The sequence below is a fragment of the Salvelinus namaycush genome, chromosome 31 (genome assembly GCF_016432855.1).
Source record: "Salvelinus namaycush isolate Seneca chromosome 31, SaNama_1.0, whole genome shotgun sequence".
NCBI lineage: Eukaryota > Metazoa > Chordata > Actinopteri > Salmoniformes > Salmonidae > Salvelinus > Salvelinus namaycush.
Genome location: NC_052337.1, coordinates 7,783,053 through 7,798,760, shown reverse-complemented (window position 1 = coordinate 7,798,760; position 15,708 = coordinate 7,783,053).

Sequence of the window (15,708 nt, the reverse complement as noted above, 5' to 3'; positions counted from 1 at the left end):
TTTGTTATAGTTTTATCTAAAGCTAGAATTTGTTTTAACTATTTATTAACAAAATTCCTAACACCGGCCCACTCTGTTATAACTTGATACCAATCTTCCTCGACATACCCTCTCCCTTGCCATTTCTATCTTCAACAGATACAAACCCATCCTCTGCCTCCCTCAGTCTTTTCAACCTCCTCTCTCTTTCCCTCCAATCCTCCTCCCTTAACCAATTACCTGACTCCTTCTGAAAATATTCAAGCCTCCTTGAAGGACTTGCTAAGCCCTGTACTCCCTCCACTTCAAACTCCTGTGTCACCAGAACAGATGCAGGTGTGACCACTTGTTGTTAAGTATTCAACCTCAACAACAGATTGTGCAGTATAGACAGTGTTAAGGTGCATCCATAGTATATAGTGAACAGTACTGTGCATAATGTAGCAGATGCAGGAACACCCTGAAATGTGGGCTGCAGTTGTACATTATTGACAGACAGACACATCAACCTCAGATAAAGCATCTGAGACAACAAAACAGCGCTCCTCTGTCTTAGTATGTGTAGGCCATGTATCTGATGCCGTCTGGTCAAAAAGAGTATGGCATGTCATACAGCCACAGTTGTAGAGCGGTCAGACTTTCTGGATGTTTAGTTCAGTCCTACGTGTTCTCCGGCCCATCTCTGATATCTTGTTGTGGATCTTGGCTATGATGGTGGGCTCCCCAATGACAGAAAATAAATATCTGCTGTGGGAATCAGTGTAGACAGTGTTAGTGTTCATGTATAGTGCAGTATAGACAGTGGTCATGTGCATCCATAATATAGAGTAGTGAACAGTTCTGTCAGTAATGTAGCATAGAGCCCATGTCGTAAGTCCAAGGTGTTCCCAGAGTGGTATACCAAGAAGCAAGCTAGATCTACTCAGGGTCTATTAAATCTAGCCAGTTTCAGTTAGCTTCACATTCCAGCTCAGGCTTCATCCGTACTACGATGGTGGATTTTGCTCGTCCACCTTCCTTAAAAGGCTGTCACATGCTTCCCAGTCGAAACAGTTTAAACTTATACATTTTGTGAAGTTTTTGTTCATTTTGGTGTTCGGTAGGTTTTTTTCAGCTGTTCGCGTACACCAATTGTTTTGTTGAGGCAAGTCGAAGTTTGGTAGTCGAAGTCTACACCCCTTCATCAGTGATTGGTTTACAGTAGGGGTGGGAACTATGGACCGGATTCTTCAATGAAGTCTTTGCGATCATTCACTTGAGAAGTACTGCACTAAACTGATGTGTAAAGAAATGTAGATTTCTTATTGTATCTATTTTGAGGAAGTGTTTCTGGCTATATTGTTACTACGGTGGCTCAAGAGAGACAAACAGTAATATTGCTTCTTTCTTCTAGTTTCTCAAGCGAAGGTCTTTAGGTAGTGCGAGCACAGAAGTTTGCATCACCTAGCTGAGTTCTGCTAGGAGCAAACTGAACCTATGTATGGGGACGCCTTTACTCTAGAAAAGGTATTGCAAATTTCATCAGGCTATGGTGTAAAATAGTCAAAATTAGAGCCATCTTATGGGCAAAAGTGTCATATTTGACCTATTGTTAACGTCTTTGATGTGCTTATCAATGCACAAGCCCCTTTTTCCCCCACTCCTATTGATCTGATTTCATTGGTCCTTAACTCGCAAACCAGACACTTCATTCAGGATATATGAGAAAGCTCCGAGTTAGCCTACCCCAGAGAAGTTTAGTTTATTCATTTGACCATTTAAAAAAACAAGCACACATAAAACTTAAAAGCCATACATGCACATTAATAAAATCATTGAGGATAACACACAATAAAGTCTGGGACTTCCATTGTGGTCCTCTTGAGAAAAGATGGCTAGACAAGATCGAACACAGTATGGCAGTGAAATATTAAAACAAAAACATAAAAGAAGAACATCTATCTCATTCCAGTTACATCATAGGGGTTATTCATATGGGCACAGAGGACATCAAACATATTTTTACTTTATTTTTAAAGCTGTCCAGAGAGGACGTTGTTTTTATAGGCAGAGGTAACTCATTCCATTCTGAGGCTCCAGTATACAAGAAAGTACCTTTCCCAGCATTACTCCTGAACCTGTATAAGCACACATCAGCAACACCTGATCTGGTGCTGTGATTGTGTGCATCCCTAACACGAGGAAAGTAATCACTTAGATATCTGGGCGCAGGACCATAAATACTCCTGTAAACCAAACCTAGTCTAATCTGGGACACCCTAGCCCCAACAGGCAGCCAGTTTAGTTCCTGAAAGCAGCTCCTGCCTATGTGAATACGTGGACTCACCTTCAATACTACCCTGATCACCTTATTCTGGGCTATCTGGAGCTTCCCCTTCATGAGTTTAGAAAAGCACCCAAACCAGGAAGTACTAGCATAGTCAAAATGGCATTGAATGAGGGCAGTAGCTAGCACTTTCATGGAGTCCTTATCAAGCAGCTTGGACTTTCTAGCCAAAAACTTAGTCCTGGCATTAACCTTCTCTAGCACCTTATTGGCCATGCTCACACCTCCCAAGCTTCCATCAAGGATACATCCCAAGTAGCTAACAGAGGTTTTAGTAGTCAGCACCTCACCCCCTAACTCCACTCTGATTTCAGACGACCTACACAATTTAGGTCAGGATCCAAAAAGAATTGCTTCAGTTTTCCCTAAGTGTAGCTTATTATCTCCAAGCCATTTGCTAATGTTAGTAAGCTCTGTGCTAAGTATGCTCTCCAACATAGTTTAACTTTTGTGAGACACCAGAAGTGTAGAGTCATCTGCATTAAGAAAAAGACGGCAAGAACAAGCATCTTTCATATCATTAATATACAATAAAAACAGCAGAGGCCCAAGCACGCTCCCCTGTGGAAGACCACAACTCATTGGTTTTGCCTGAGACAGTGAACCATTAACCTCTACTACTTGCTCCCTTCCTGATAAATAAGACTTTACCCAGCCTAGAGGGATACTGCTTAACCCCAGTGCCTCCAGTTTGGAGATTGGGAGACAGTGGTTAACTGTATCAAAGGCCTTCTGTAGGTCAATCAGTACCCTTCCACACAGATTTCCCTCATCAATCTCTTTCCTGATGAAGTCAGTCAAGTAAAGTGGACATGAATCAGTGGAGTATGTTTTTCTAAAACCCGACTGAAAATCATACATTAGACCCTGTTTGTTAACATCTTCATACATTTGCACATGTACAATTCTCTCCAGGATCTTGATGTTACACAGAGATAGATACAGGCCTATAATTCCCAGGGTCAGACTTTATCCCCGTCTTATACAGAGGTACAACTTTAGCTTGTTTCATGTCCCTGGGAAAGGTGCCTTGTTCAAGAGAGAGATTAACGATATGCGTAATACAAGGGCCAATTTGCTCAGCAGAATCTATTAGAAACCTTGCAGGAATATTATCCAGGCCTGTGGATTTGGAGCATTTAAGCTCTGCCAGCATACTGACTATGTTGGCTGTTGCTACCTTTACAAAAGAAAAAGAGTTTGGCTGAACCCCTAACTCTACATAATACTTCTTGACTTGGTTGCTTCCATACAAACCAGAACTGGAGGGCAGCTTGCTAACCAGCTTGCTGGCAACAAAAGTAAAAAAAAGAGTTGAATTCATTAGCAACCTCTGCTTTTTCATATACCATCTCCCCTTTGATGTTCAGTCCAATACTGTTTAGTTTGTTTTTGGTAGGACTACTACAGCCTAGTTCCTTAAATGATTTCCAAAGCTTTTTAGGGTCATTTTTGTTTTCAATTATTTCCTCAGCAAAGTAACCCCTCTTAGCTTCATCCATCCTGCTCTGTGCTTCATTTCTGTGATGTTTATATAGGACAAAATCATGCTGCTCTTGAGAGTTCTTACATTTCTTAAAGGCCTTATTCCTTGCTTGGATAGATTCTAGAATCTCATGATTAAACCAAGGGCTAGATCTCTGCTTTACCCTGACCCGTCTAATGGGAGCCATCACATTCACCACATCAAGGAATCTACATTTAAAGACCCAGGCACTGTCTACCCCTACACTATCTAGCACAGGTGACCAGTCAATTTTACCCACTTCCTCCCTAAACTTTTCTACACAGTATTTTTTGAGTCCTCTGGTTCTAACGGTTTTGTGACACTTAAATATATCTTTAAAAATCCTCCTTGTGCAAAATGTAATAAAATGATCACTGATTCCATAGACTATTACTCCACTCTGTGATATTTTAGATGTATCAGACACCAATATTAAGTCAATTGTACTTTGCACTGTTTCACATATCCTGGTTGGATCTTTTATCATTTGGGTCAGAGCAAGTGATCTACAAAAGTGCATAAATACATTGTGGGTTGGGCTATTCTTTTTGCAGACATCAGTATTGAAATCCCCTAACAAAAGTATTTCCTTCAACAGGGAATCATTACAGTTTGACAACACAATTTCAAGACCTTCATAGAATGCATTCTGCTTGGGCGGCCTATAACACACCCCCAACAAAATCGGCTTGGTTTTGGGAAGGCAGATATCCAGCCAGACAATCTCCAGGTCAGCGGTGAAATCCGATCTGACGTTAAAAGCAATGTCTGGTCTTACAAACGCACATATTCCCCCACCGTTTCGATTCCGATCCTTCCTGACAACAGAGTAATTACCTATCTCAATTTCTGAGTCACAAACAGATGAATCCAACCATGTCTCAGTAAAACATAAGACACCCACCTCTGATTTGCAAACCAACAGGCGTATCTCATCGATCTTCGGTAGTAGGCTTCGGACGTTTAAGTGCACAAAATGTAAGCCCTTCTTCCCAAAGGCATCATTGAATTCCCGATCCACTTGTAACTCGCTTCCCACTGCGCTGCTATCTTCCCCCTGCCCTGCCTCCGGTGGCCTCTCTGTCGCCATGGAGCACCCCTCCCCAGGTGCTACTCCATCGTCCTCACCACGGTGTCCCCCGTCACTCGCCTCTGGTTGCCTCCGCTGTGGACCCCCCCCCTCCTCCGGTGCACTCTCCACTCTCGGTAAGTCCTCTGGTCCCACACCACCTTCAATGCTCACACACCCCGCGGGTACAGCACACCGACAGCAACGGTACATTTCATTGACCCCTTGCCCAAAGCTAGAATCGCTGCATTTTAAATGAATCCACTGCGCGCATTCCAAACATACCAAAGCTTTGCTGTTACTCTTTATCCACCGTTCGCAAGAGGAGCATGGGTGCATAGGCCGTCTAATGGGGTTCGTGATAAAGTGAGGTCCAGGGCATTGATGGATATCACCCAATAAGAGAAGGAATAGAGTTATTATAAGATCTCTACCATTATTTTGCGATTTCAGACTGGATTTCGATGATCGTTTTGGTTTGTGCCAAGGTGCTATGAACGTTTGGTAAATAACATTCCTTCAAAATCCGAAGTGCTGGATGCCATCAAAAGTGTTTGCATGACTGAGAAGTTGCTGAGAAGTTACTATTCTTTCATCTAAGTGGCAGATGCAATTATTTCCAGTAACATAAGGTTAGTTTTAGAGTATTTGTTGCCTTGGAAATGTACATTGAACAAAAAAATACACACAACATGTAAAGTGTTGGTCCCATGTTTCATGAGCTGAAATAAAAAATCTCAAAAATGTTCCATATGCAAAGAAAGCTTACTTCTCTCATTTTGTGCACACATTTGTTTACATCGCTGTTAGTGAGCGTTTCTCATTTGCCAAGGTAATCCATCCACCTGACAGGTGTGGCATATAAAGAAGCTGATTAAATAGCATGATCATTACACAGGTGCACCTTGTGCTGGGGACAATAAAAAGCCCCTAAAATGCGCAGTTGTGTCACAATACAATGCCACAGATGCCTCAAGTTTTGAGGGAGTGTACAATTGGCATGCTGACTGCAGGAATGTCCACCAGAGCTGTTGCTAGATAATTGAATGTTAATTTTTCAGTATTTGCATATAATAATGCCTTTTTGTGGGGACAAACTCATTCTGAATGGCTGGGCCTGGCTGCAAGTGGGTGAGCCCTCCAAGGCCCACCCAATGGCTGCACCCCTGTACAGTCATGTGAAATCCATAGATTAGGGACTAATGATTTCATTTCAATTGACCTCCTTATATGGACTGTAACTCAGTAAATTCTTTGAAGTTGCAGCGGTCTAAAGCACTGCATCTCAGTGCAAGAGGCGTCACTACAGTCCCTGGTTTGAATCCAGGCTGTATCACATTCGGCCGTGATTGGGAGTCCCATAGGGTGACACACAATTGTAAAAAATCTGTAATGTTGCAATTATACATTCATGGAGGAGGAAATACAATGATTGCACTAGTGCATATGCGTGAAAGTGGTCTGCACACAGCACATTATCCCCGGAGATGCCAAACTTGGGCAAAGTGTCCCCCATATGACATCACAGTGATGTCATAATGAGAGGGGGGAGAAAACACCTGCATCAGAGACAGTGCAAAGGTTTTCATACTCTGCCACATCCTGAAGAGTTACCTTGTTGTACAATGTCTACCATTTACAACTGGAATCTACATTGAAATTACAACACGTACAGTTTTTCTTATGAATACATTTCTTTGTTGTTGTCCCATAATTTTCACTTAGCAAAAATGAGTTAATGTCAACGCAAAATTGATTGTGAGGATGAACAAAGGTACTTTTTTTTTACATAGTCCTATGTGCATCCCAAATCAACCCTATAAAGTATATTATCGGCCATGGTCAAAAGTAGTACACTATGTAGGGAATAGGGTCCCATCAGAGGACAACCACTCATGATGCATCATGTACAGGAGCTGTGAAGTGATACACATTGCTACAGTGTGGTTTTTACTATGTTTATGAGCTTACTAGTACTAAATATACTGTATTTCAAACATAGAACTGGATTAATTGGTTAACAGGCCTATGTGGCTCTGGTGTTTGTTGTCTGTCAGGGGGGGTGTGGTCTCCCATGGCACCACATTACATCACAATTGTGATGTCATAAATGATTGTATTCTGATATGATGACAGCCTAAATGGTTTGCCATAGCTTTACTGTCACATTACGGCAACACTTACAAGTTCAATTCAGGGTCAAAATCATTGCTATATTTTGGATGGTTATTTTTGAAGTGATTGGTGGTAAGTAGTTGTGACCACTTGTTTTAGTGTGAAAAGGCCTACTTTGTGACACAATTTAATTTAGATGATTTAAATAATATAATAATATTTTGAAGCCATATTGTACCTTTTTCAGGATTACTGTAATTGAAGGAACTATGGGAAAGTTCTCCTTCCCAAGGCTCATCATAAGAATGGTTAGAATCTCTTTTCTCTCACCACCCTCATAGTCAAAACTTCAGTGATTTAAAATCATCACTTTGACATATAGGCCTATGAGCTTTTCTAGGATTGAAAATAACAAGCTTGTATCACGATAACCTCATTACTGACTGCATGTTTGTCATCATTTTCATTTCTAGCCATGGACAAATCGGACTGCACAGGACGATTTCTGCACAGAAACTACTGAACTCCACAGGCCCAGAACACACCAGCCTCACAACTCCTCACAACTCCCCAGCCTTAATGTAAGTCCCATCTGCAGGCTAAATCTACGACCCACTAAAGTGGTCCAGACTAATCATGTATGGCCAAACAGTGTAAACTTTGTACTAACTACGGCTTGATCTAGTGTCAACATTATACCTTATTGATATTGTATATCAATGAAATACAATGGAAGGCACATACAGTGGGGCAAAAAAGTATTTAGTCAGCCACCAATTGTGCAAGTTCTCCCACTTAAAAAGATGAGAGAGGCCTGTAATTTACAGGCCTGTAATACTTATTTTCCACCATAATTTGCAAATAAATTCATTAAAAATCCTACAATGTGATTTTCTGGATTTTTTTTTCTCATTTTGTCTGTCATAGTTGAAGTGTACCTATGATGAAAATTACAGGCCTCTCTCATCTTTTTAAGTGGGAGAACTTGCACAATTGGTGGCAAACTAAATACTTTTTTGCCCCACTGTAATAATCCAATGAGTAAAATAAAATATACCATGTTCTATTCTCAATATCTCTACTGCCCTAAAGGTGTGTAGGCAGGGCAAGGAGAACACCGATTCAACCCAGAAGAAGAGGAAAAAGAAGAGGCTAAATGAGAAGGGAACCCAGGTTGAACTAGGCATGCGGGAGGATATCCATGACCTTGACCTCGCCCATTGGAGATTGGCTAGAGAGACATGGAGAACTGAGCGAGGAAACATGAGGGAGATTAAGGCGCTGTATGGAGAAATATTTAGGCTGCACCAACTCTTGGAGGAGGTAACAAGAGCAGTTTTCTTTAATCAGACTTTCATATAAGTAGATATACTGTAGTTGCTTTAGATGTTCCCAATCCTGATACACAGAAATTAGATCTAAATAGATAGAATAGTGAAATAAGAAGGCAAGAAAAAAACAGAACACTGGAAGTATTCAGAGGAAGGTCTGCATTCTGCACTGGTAGTATTCTCAGGAAGGTCTGAATTCTGCACTGGTAGTATTATTAAGAAGGTCTGCGTTCTGCACTGGTAGTATTATTAAGAAGGTCTACATTCTGCACTGGTAGTATTCTCAGGAAGGTCTGCATTCTGCACTGGTAGTATTCTGAGGAAGGCCTGCGTTCTGCACTGGTAGTATTCTGAGGAAGGCCTGCGTTCTGCACTGGTAGTATTCTGAGGAAGGCCTGCGTTCTGCACTGGTAGTATTCTGAGGAAGTCCTGCGTTCTGCACTGGTAGTATTCTGAGGAAGGTCTGCATTCTGCACTGGTAGTATTCTGAGGAAGGCCTGCGTTCTGCACTGGTAGTATTCTGAGGAAGGTCTGCATTCTGCACTGGTAGTATTCTGAGGAAGGCCTGCGTTCTGCACTGGTAGTATTCTGAGGAAGGCCTGCGTTCTGCACTGGTAGTATCTGAGGAAGGCCTGCGTTCTGCAATGGTAGTATTCTCAGGAAGGCCTGCGTTCTGCACTGGTAGTATTCTGAGGAAGGCCTGCGTTCTGCACTGGTAGTATTCTTAAGAAGGTCTGCATTCTGCAATGGTAGTATTCTCAGGAAGGTCTGCATTCTGCACTGGTAGTATTCTTAAGAAGGTCTACATTCTGCACTGGTAGTATTCTGAGGAAGGCCTGCGTTCTGCACTGGTAGTATTCTTAAGAAGGCCTGCATTCTGCAATGGTAGTATTCTCAGGAAGGTCTGCATTCTGCACTGGTAGTATTCTTAAGAAGGTCTACATTCTGCACTGGTAGTATTCTGAGGAAGGCCTGCGTTCTGCACTGGTAGTATTCTTAAGAAGGTCTGCATTCTGCACTGGTAGTATTCTTAAGAAGGTCTGCATTCTTAGAATAAAGTTGAAAAAGAATGGAAGAATTTCTGAATTGGAATGATTCCAAAAGTTCATTTTCCTAATAGGCTAATATACAGTAATAAAACATGTTTTCTCTATGATATTTATTACCCATACACATGTAAATGTTTTTAGATAGTAATATCAATGACCATAAAGCTATTAAGTAATAAAAATGTGTCTGTCATACAGATTGGGGTGGATAAAGGGGTGATCAAGCAGCGCTCCACCTCCTCCATTCTTTGTCCCGTCTCCCCGACACTGCCAGCTTTCCACAGGTACAACCTCCATAGGTACCTCGCCAACAGCCAATCGGAGCCTGACCAGCATGCTGCCGGCACCCAGAAGGACCCATCTAAGAAACACTCAATCTTTCCCCCTCTGGACACACAGAGCTGCACCTCCCCTGATAAATGGCCTCCTTCTCAGTCCAAGAAGTCACATCCACACGCTTCACACCGATTTGCTGTCCCATCCCACCCCCTGGCTTCCGGCCCTCCTGCCCGGATGAGACAGACCCATCCGCATGTCCACCCCAGATCCTCATTGACTGGCCAGGAAAAGGTCAAGGAAGAGGTCTATAGGCCAGAAATTACATCGTCTGAGGAAATGTCTGAGGAAGTTCAACGGAGAGGCGCAGAAATTGCGAATATGTATAAAGCACAGCTGAAAGAGAGGATGGCCCAAAAGAGAAAGGAAGAGATTCTGAAGAAAAGGGTAAACAACGATGACAAGAACGATGACACTGAGGCCTCCTGCTCCTCTGCAGTAGAACAATCTAATACCCCTTCCACAGCCCCCGAGCGCCTGGCCAGCCCAGACGCCACGCCAGTGGCCGCCCGAGAGGACACTCAGGGGGAAACCCAGCAGGACCTGGCAGACGTTGTGAATGTGCTCAAGAGGCAATCATCTGATCTATACCTGCCTGACAACGTTTGTGAGGAGTCACTCACATGGAAGTCCATTTACGAGGAGCTGTGCCCGCTTGCTCACAGGGTGAACACAGAAGCTGACTACATCAAGGCGCTCCGCGTCATCACTGAGAAGGCTGTGACTCCCTCGTGCTCGTCTGAGGATGATGTGTCTCAGAGTGTGAGTGAGGACACAAGTCAGGAGGGGAGTAGTGAAAGTGAGGAGAGCATGAGTGGACAACAGCAGAGATGTCTACACAGGGAACCTTATGCTGAGAGGGACAGGAAGGAGAATGATAGTGGTAGTGGTAAAATGGAAGGGAGATATGCAACCGCCAATGCATTGTCTATGATGGCAAGCCGAGGGAAAGAAGAACTTAATGCCATGAGCTACGCAGACAGGATCAAATATTTCAAGGACGAGGCTAAGAGAAATGAAGAGATGATGAAGATTGAAAGGAGGAAGGAAAAAGCTAGGGACGAAGAGCTCAAAAAGTGGGAAAAGAGACAGAAGAAATTGAATGAGGAGGAAAGGAAAAGGACAGAAAATATGGAAAAAAACAAGTTAGAGGAGCAGAGGAAAAGGGAGAAGGCAGAGATGAAACTAAAGATCGAACATGAGAAAAAGAGACAAGAGCAAGAGAAAAAAGAAAGAAAGAAGCAGGAGATGCAACAGAAGGCCCGTGCAAAAGAGGAGAAAAAGAGGGCAGAGGAAGAGAAAAATATGGAGAAAAAGAGGGCAGAGAAGTTGAAAAAGATTGAGAAACAGAGGATGGAGGAGGAGGAACAGGGAAAAGGAGAGAATGAAGGTGTTGGAGATGCAGCAAAAGGCACGAGAGAAAGAGGAGAAGAGGAGGAAAGAGGAACAGAAAAGGAGATTGAAGATACAGCAGGAACAAGAGAAGGAGGAACAGAAAAGGCAGACAAGGATACGGGACGAGGATAAGAAGAGAGCAGAGCTTCAAAGAATAAAAGATCACGAGGCCAGGTTCAAGATGGAGATGGAGAAACTGTATGAGAGAGAAGAGAGGAATGCACAGATTGAAAGAGAAAAGAGGCGTGCACTGTGTCAGAAAAAAGGGCAGACAGAGAGCAAAACAGGTGGTAGCATACGAGGTCACGGCGTCTACATCTGACGCCTCTGTGCGGAGGGAAGAGAGGGAGCCGCGTCCAGAGACCGCTCACGCACAGTCTGCGAAGAAGAGAACAAGGAAGAAGCAGAAGAAAGCGGCGGACGAGGCATTGACAACTTTTGAGTAGATGACAAAAGAAAGGGAGCAGACAAAAGAAGAAATGTACAAGTCAATGCTCCTAGGTATGTTAATAGATGTAAATAAACAAAAACAAATTCGTTTTTTTAAAGAAAAAATAAACGAGAAAATGAGCAAAAGGAGGAAAATATTATAAGGAAGCCAGGCATGAGGGTGAAGAGGAGGAAACATGAGAGAGGAGGAAGGGAGACCAGAGTGGTTTATCAGGAGGTCAGTAGAAGATATAGAATTCAAGTTCTGATGAACAGATTCAGGAAGGACCATGTGATAAAAGGTAAATGAGATTAGCAGTAAAGAGCTGAGTGGATCAAAAGAAAGTAATGGAAAACACAAGGGGGGAGGCAAGATAAACAGAGACCCAGAGAAAAGAGGTGAAAACATTTTATAAGAGTAAAAGAGAGGAGATTGAACTAGAATTCTGATGGACATATGGCCAAAATAACTATCTAAATAACTAAGGATGAGCAGAAAAGGAGAAGACCAAGAGCACAGGAAAAAGAGCCAACAGACATGTCAAAAAGAAATGAAGTCTGCCTCTTCTACTTCTCTTTTAAAGTTGCTTTGGTTTCCTTTTGTCCTCTTTCCTCTTTTTTTGGTTCCAAGATGGCTTAGCAGTTCAGACGTCATTTTGTCCTCGTATTGTCGTGTCCTGTATATATATATATTTACACCTTTCTTCACATATCTTTATATATTTTATTATCCAAGAACTCAACTACAAAAGCTTTCCTGCAACCCGCCTCACCAATTACAAAAAAAAGTATTATTTACCTCAAATCTGAAAATCCACAGTGGAAGCTAGCCAGGGGCTAATCAGAAGCTAGCCAGAAAGCTAACCAGAAGCTAGCCGGAAGCTAGCTAGAAGCTAATCTGAAGCTGCCCAGAAGTTAGCCGGTTTGCTGGCTAGCGTTGGTGTTTCAGCTGCCCACGTTTTGTGGTCATCACCTATTCCTTTAGCTCGATAATCTACCGGCACTTTTGTGCAACGCGACTCCGACCGGAGCATACCGGGCCTTTTTTTTTTTCTCAGTGTCCCCGGATTTTCAGCCGCAGGCTCTGGACATTTGCACGGAGCCCCACCGGGCCTTCACGACTGACTGCCGACGTTATCTGCCCGAGGGAGTTATCCAACTGGCACCTCCGTCGCGACGTTACCCGGAACGCTCATCTGGGGCCCGCTAATCGTTAGCTGTCTTATCGGCTGCTATCTGAATAAGTATATCGGACAATTTTTTCTTGGGTCACTATATCTATTTTGCCAATTGGATTGATCCCCTCTACCACACGGAACCCCACTAATCTACAGACGGAAACGCACGAGGTGTCTAAAAATAGACCTCCATCCTATGCTATCTTGCTACCGATAGCCATCTACCCGGCCAGCTGTCTGGATCGCCGTGACCCCAACCAACCTCTACTCACTGGACCCTTATTGATCACTCGATTAAGCATGCCTCTCCTTAATGTAAATATGCCTTGTCCATTGCTGTTCTGGTTAGTGTTTATTGGCTTATTTCACTGTAGAGCCTCTAGCCCTGCTCACTATACCATATCCAACCTTTCAGTTCCACCACCCACATATGCGATGACATCACCTGGTTTCAATGATGTTTCTAGAGACAATATCTCTCTCATCATCACTCAATACCTAGGTTTACCTCCACTGTATTCACATCCTACCATACTTTTGTCTGTACATTATTCCTTGAAGCTATTTTATCGCCCCCAGAAACGTCCTTTTACTCTCTGTTCTAGACGTTCTAGACGACCAATTCTCATAGCTTTTAGCCGTACCCTTATCCTACTCCTCCTCTGTTCCTCTGGTGATGTAGAGGTGAATCCAGGCCCTGCAGTACCTAGCTCCACTCCTATTCCCCAGGCGCTCTCTTTTGATGACTTCTGTAACCGTAATAGCCTTGGTTTCATGCATGTTAACATTAGAAGCCTCCTCCCTAAGTTTGTTTTGTTCACTGCTTTAGCACACTCTGCCAACCCAGATGTTTTAGCCGTGTCTGAATCCTGGCTTAGGAAGACCACCAAAAATTCTGACATTTTCATCCCCAACTACAAGATTTTCAGACAAGATAGAACGGCCAAAGGGGGCGGTGTTGCAATCTACTGCAAAGATTGCCTGCAGAGTTCTGTTTTACTATCCAGGTCTGTTCCCAAACAATTTGAACTTCTACTTTTAAAAATCCACCTCTCTAAAAACAAGTCTCTCACCATTGCCGCCTGCTATAGACCACCCTCTGCCCCCAGCTGTGCACTGGACACCATATGTGAACTGATTGCCCCCCATCTATCTTCAGAGCTCGTGCTGCTAGGCGACCTAAATTGGAACATGCTTAACACCCCAGCCATCCTACAATCTAAGCTTGATGCCCTCAATCTCACACAAATTATCAATGAACCTACCAGGTACCACCCCAATTCCGTAAACACGGGTACCCTCATAGATATCATCCTAACCAACTTGCCCTCCAAATACACCTCTGCTGTTTTCAACCAAGATCTCAGCGATCACTGCCTCATTGCCTGCATCCGTAATGGGTCAGCGGTCAAACGACCTCCACTCATCACTGTCAAACGCTCCCTGAAACACTTCAGCGAGCAGGCCTTTCTAATCGACCTGGCCGAGGTATCCTGGAAGGATATTGATCTCATCCCGTCAGTAGAGGATGCCTGGATATTTTTTTTAAATGCCTTCCTCACCATCTTGAATAAGCATGCCCCATTCAAGAAATTTAGAACCAGGAACAGATATAGCCCTTGGTTCTCTCCTGACCTGACTGCCCTTAACCAACAGAAAAACATCCTATGGCGTTCTGCATTAGCATCGAACAGCCCCCGTGATATGCAACTTTTCAGGGAAGCTAGAAACCAATATACACAGGCAGTTAGAAAAGCCAAGGCTAGCTTTTTCAAGCAGAAATTTGCTTCCTGCAACACAAATTCAAAAAAGTTCTGGGACACTGTAAAGTCCATGGAGAATAAGAACACCTCCTCCCAGCTTCCAACTGCACTGAAGATAGGAAACACTGTCACCACCGACAAATCCACTATAATTGAGAATTTCAATAAGCATTTTTCTACGGCTGGCCATGCTTTCCACCTGGCTACCCCTACCCCGGTCAACAGCACTGCCCTCCCCTCTGCTACTCGCCCAAGCCTTCCCCATTTCTCTTTCTCCCAAATACAGTCAGCTGATGTTCTGAAAGAGCTGCAAAATCTGGACCCTTACAAATCAGCCGGGCTAGATAATCTGGACCCTTTCTTTCTAAAACTATCTGCTGAAATTGTTGCCACCCCTATTACTAGCCTTTTCAACCTCTCTTTCGTGTCGTCTGAGATTCCCAAAGATTGGAAAGCAGCTGTGGTGTATCCCGCTCTTCAAAGGGGGGGACACTCTTGACCCTAACAGCTACAGACCTATATCTATCCTACCCTGCCTTTCTAAGGTCTTCGAAAGCCAAGTCAACAAACAGATTACCGACCATTTCGAATCCCACCATACCTTCTCTGCTATGCAATCTGGTTTCAGAGCTGGTCATGGGTGCACCTCAGCCACGCTCAAGGTCATAAACGATATCTTAACCGCCATCGATAGGAAACAATACTGTGCAGCCGTATTCATTTGACCTGGCCAAGGCTTTTGACTCTGTCAATCACCACATCCTCATCGGCAGACTCGACAGCCTTGGTTTTCTCTAATGATTGCCTCGCCTGGTTCACCAACTACTTCTCTGATCGAGTTCAGTGTGTCAAATCGGAGGGTCTGTGTCCGGGCCTCTGGCAGTCTCTATGGGGTGCCACAGGGTTCAATTCTTGGACCGACTCTCTTCTCTGTATACATCAATGATGTCGCTCTTGCTGCTGGTGATTCTCTGATCCACCTCTACGCAGACGACACTATTCTGTATACTTCTGGCCCTTCTTTTGACACTGTGTTAACAACCCTCCAGGCGAGCTTCAATGCCATAAAACTCTCCTTCCGTGGCCTCCAATTGCTCTTAAATACAAGTAAAACTAAATGCATGCTCTTCAACCGATCGCTGCCTGCACCTGCCCGCCTGTCAACATCACTACTCTGGACGCTCTGACTTAGAACATGTGGACAACTACAAATACCTAGGTGTCTGGTTAG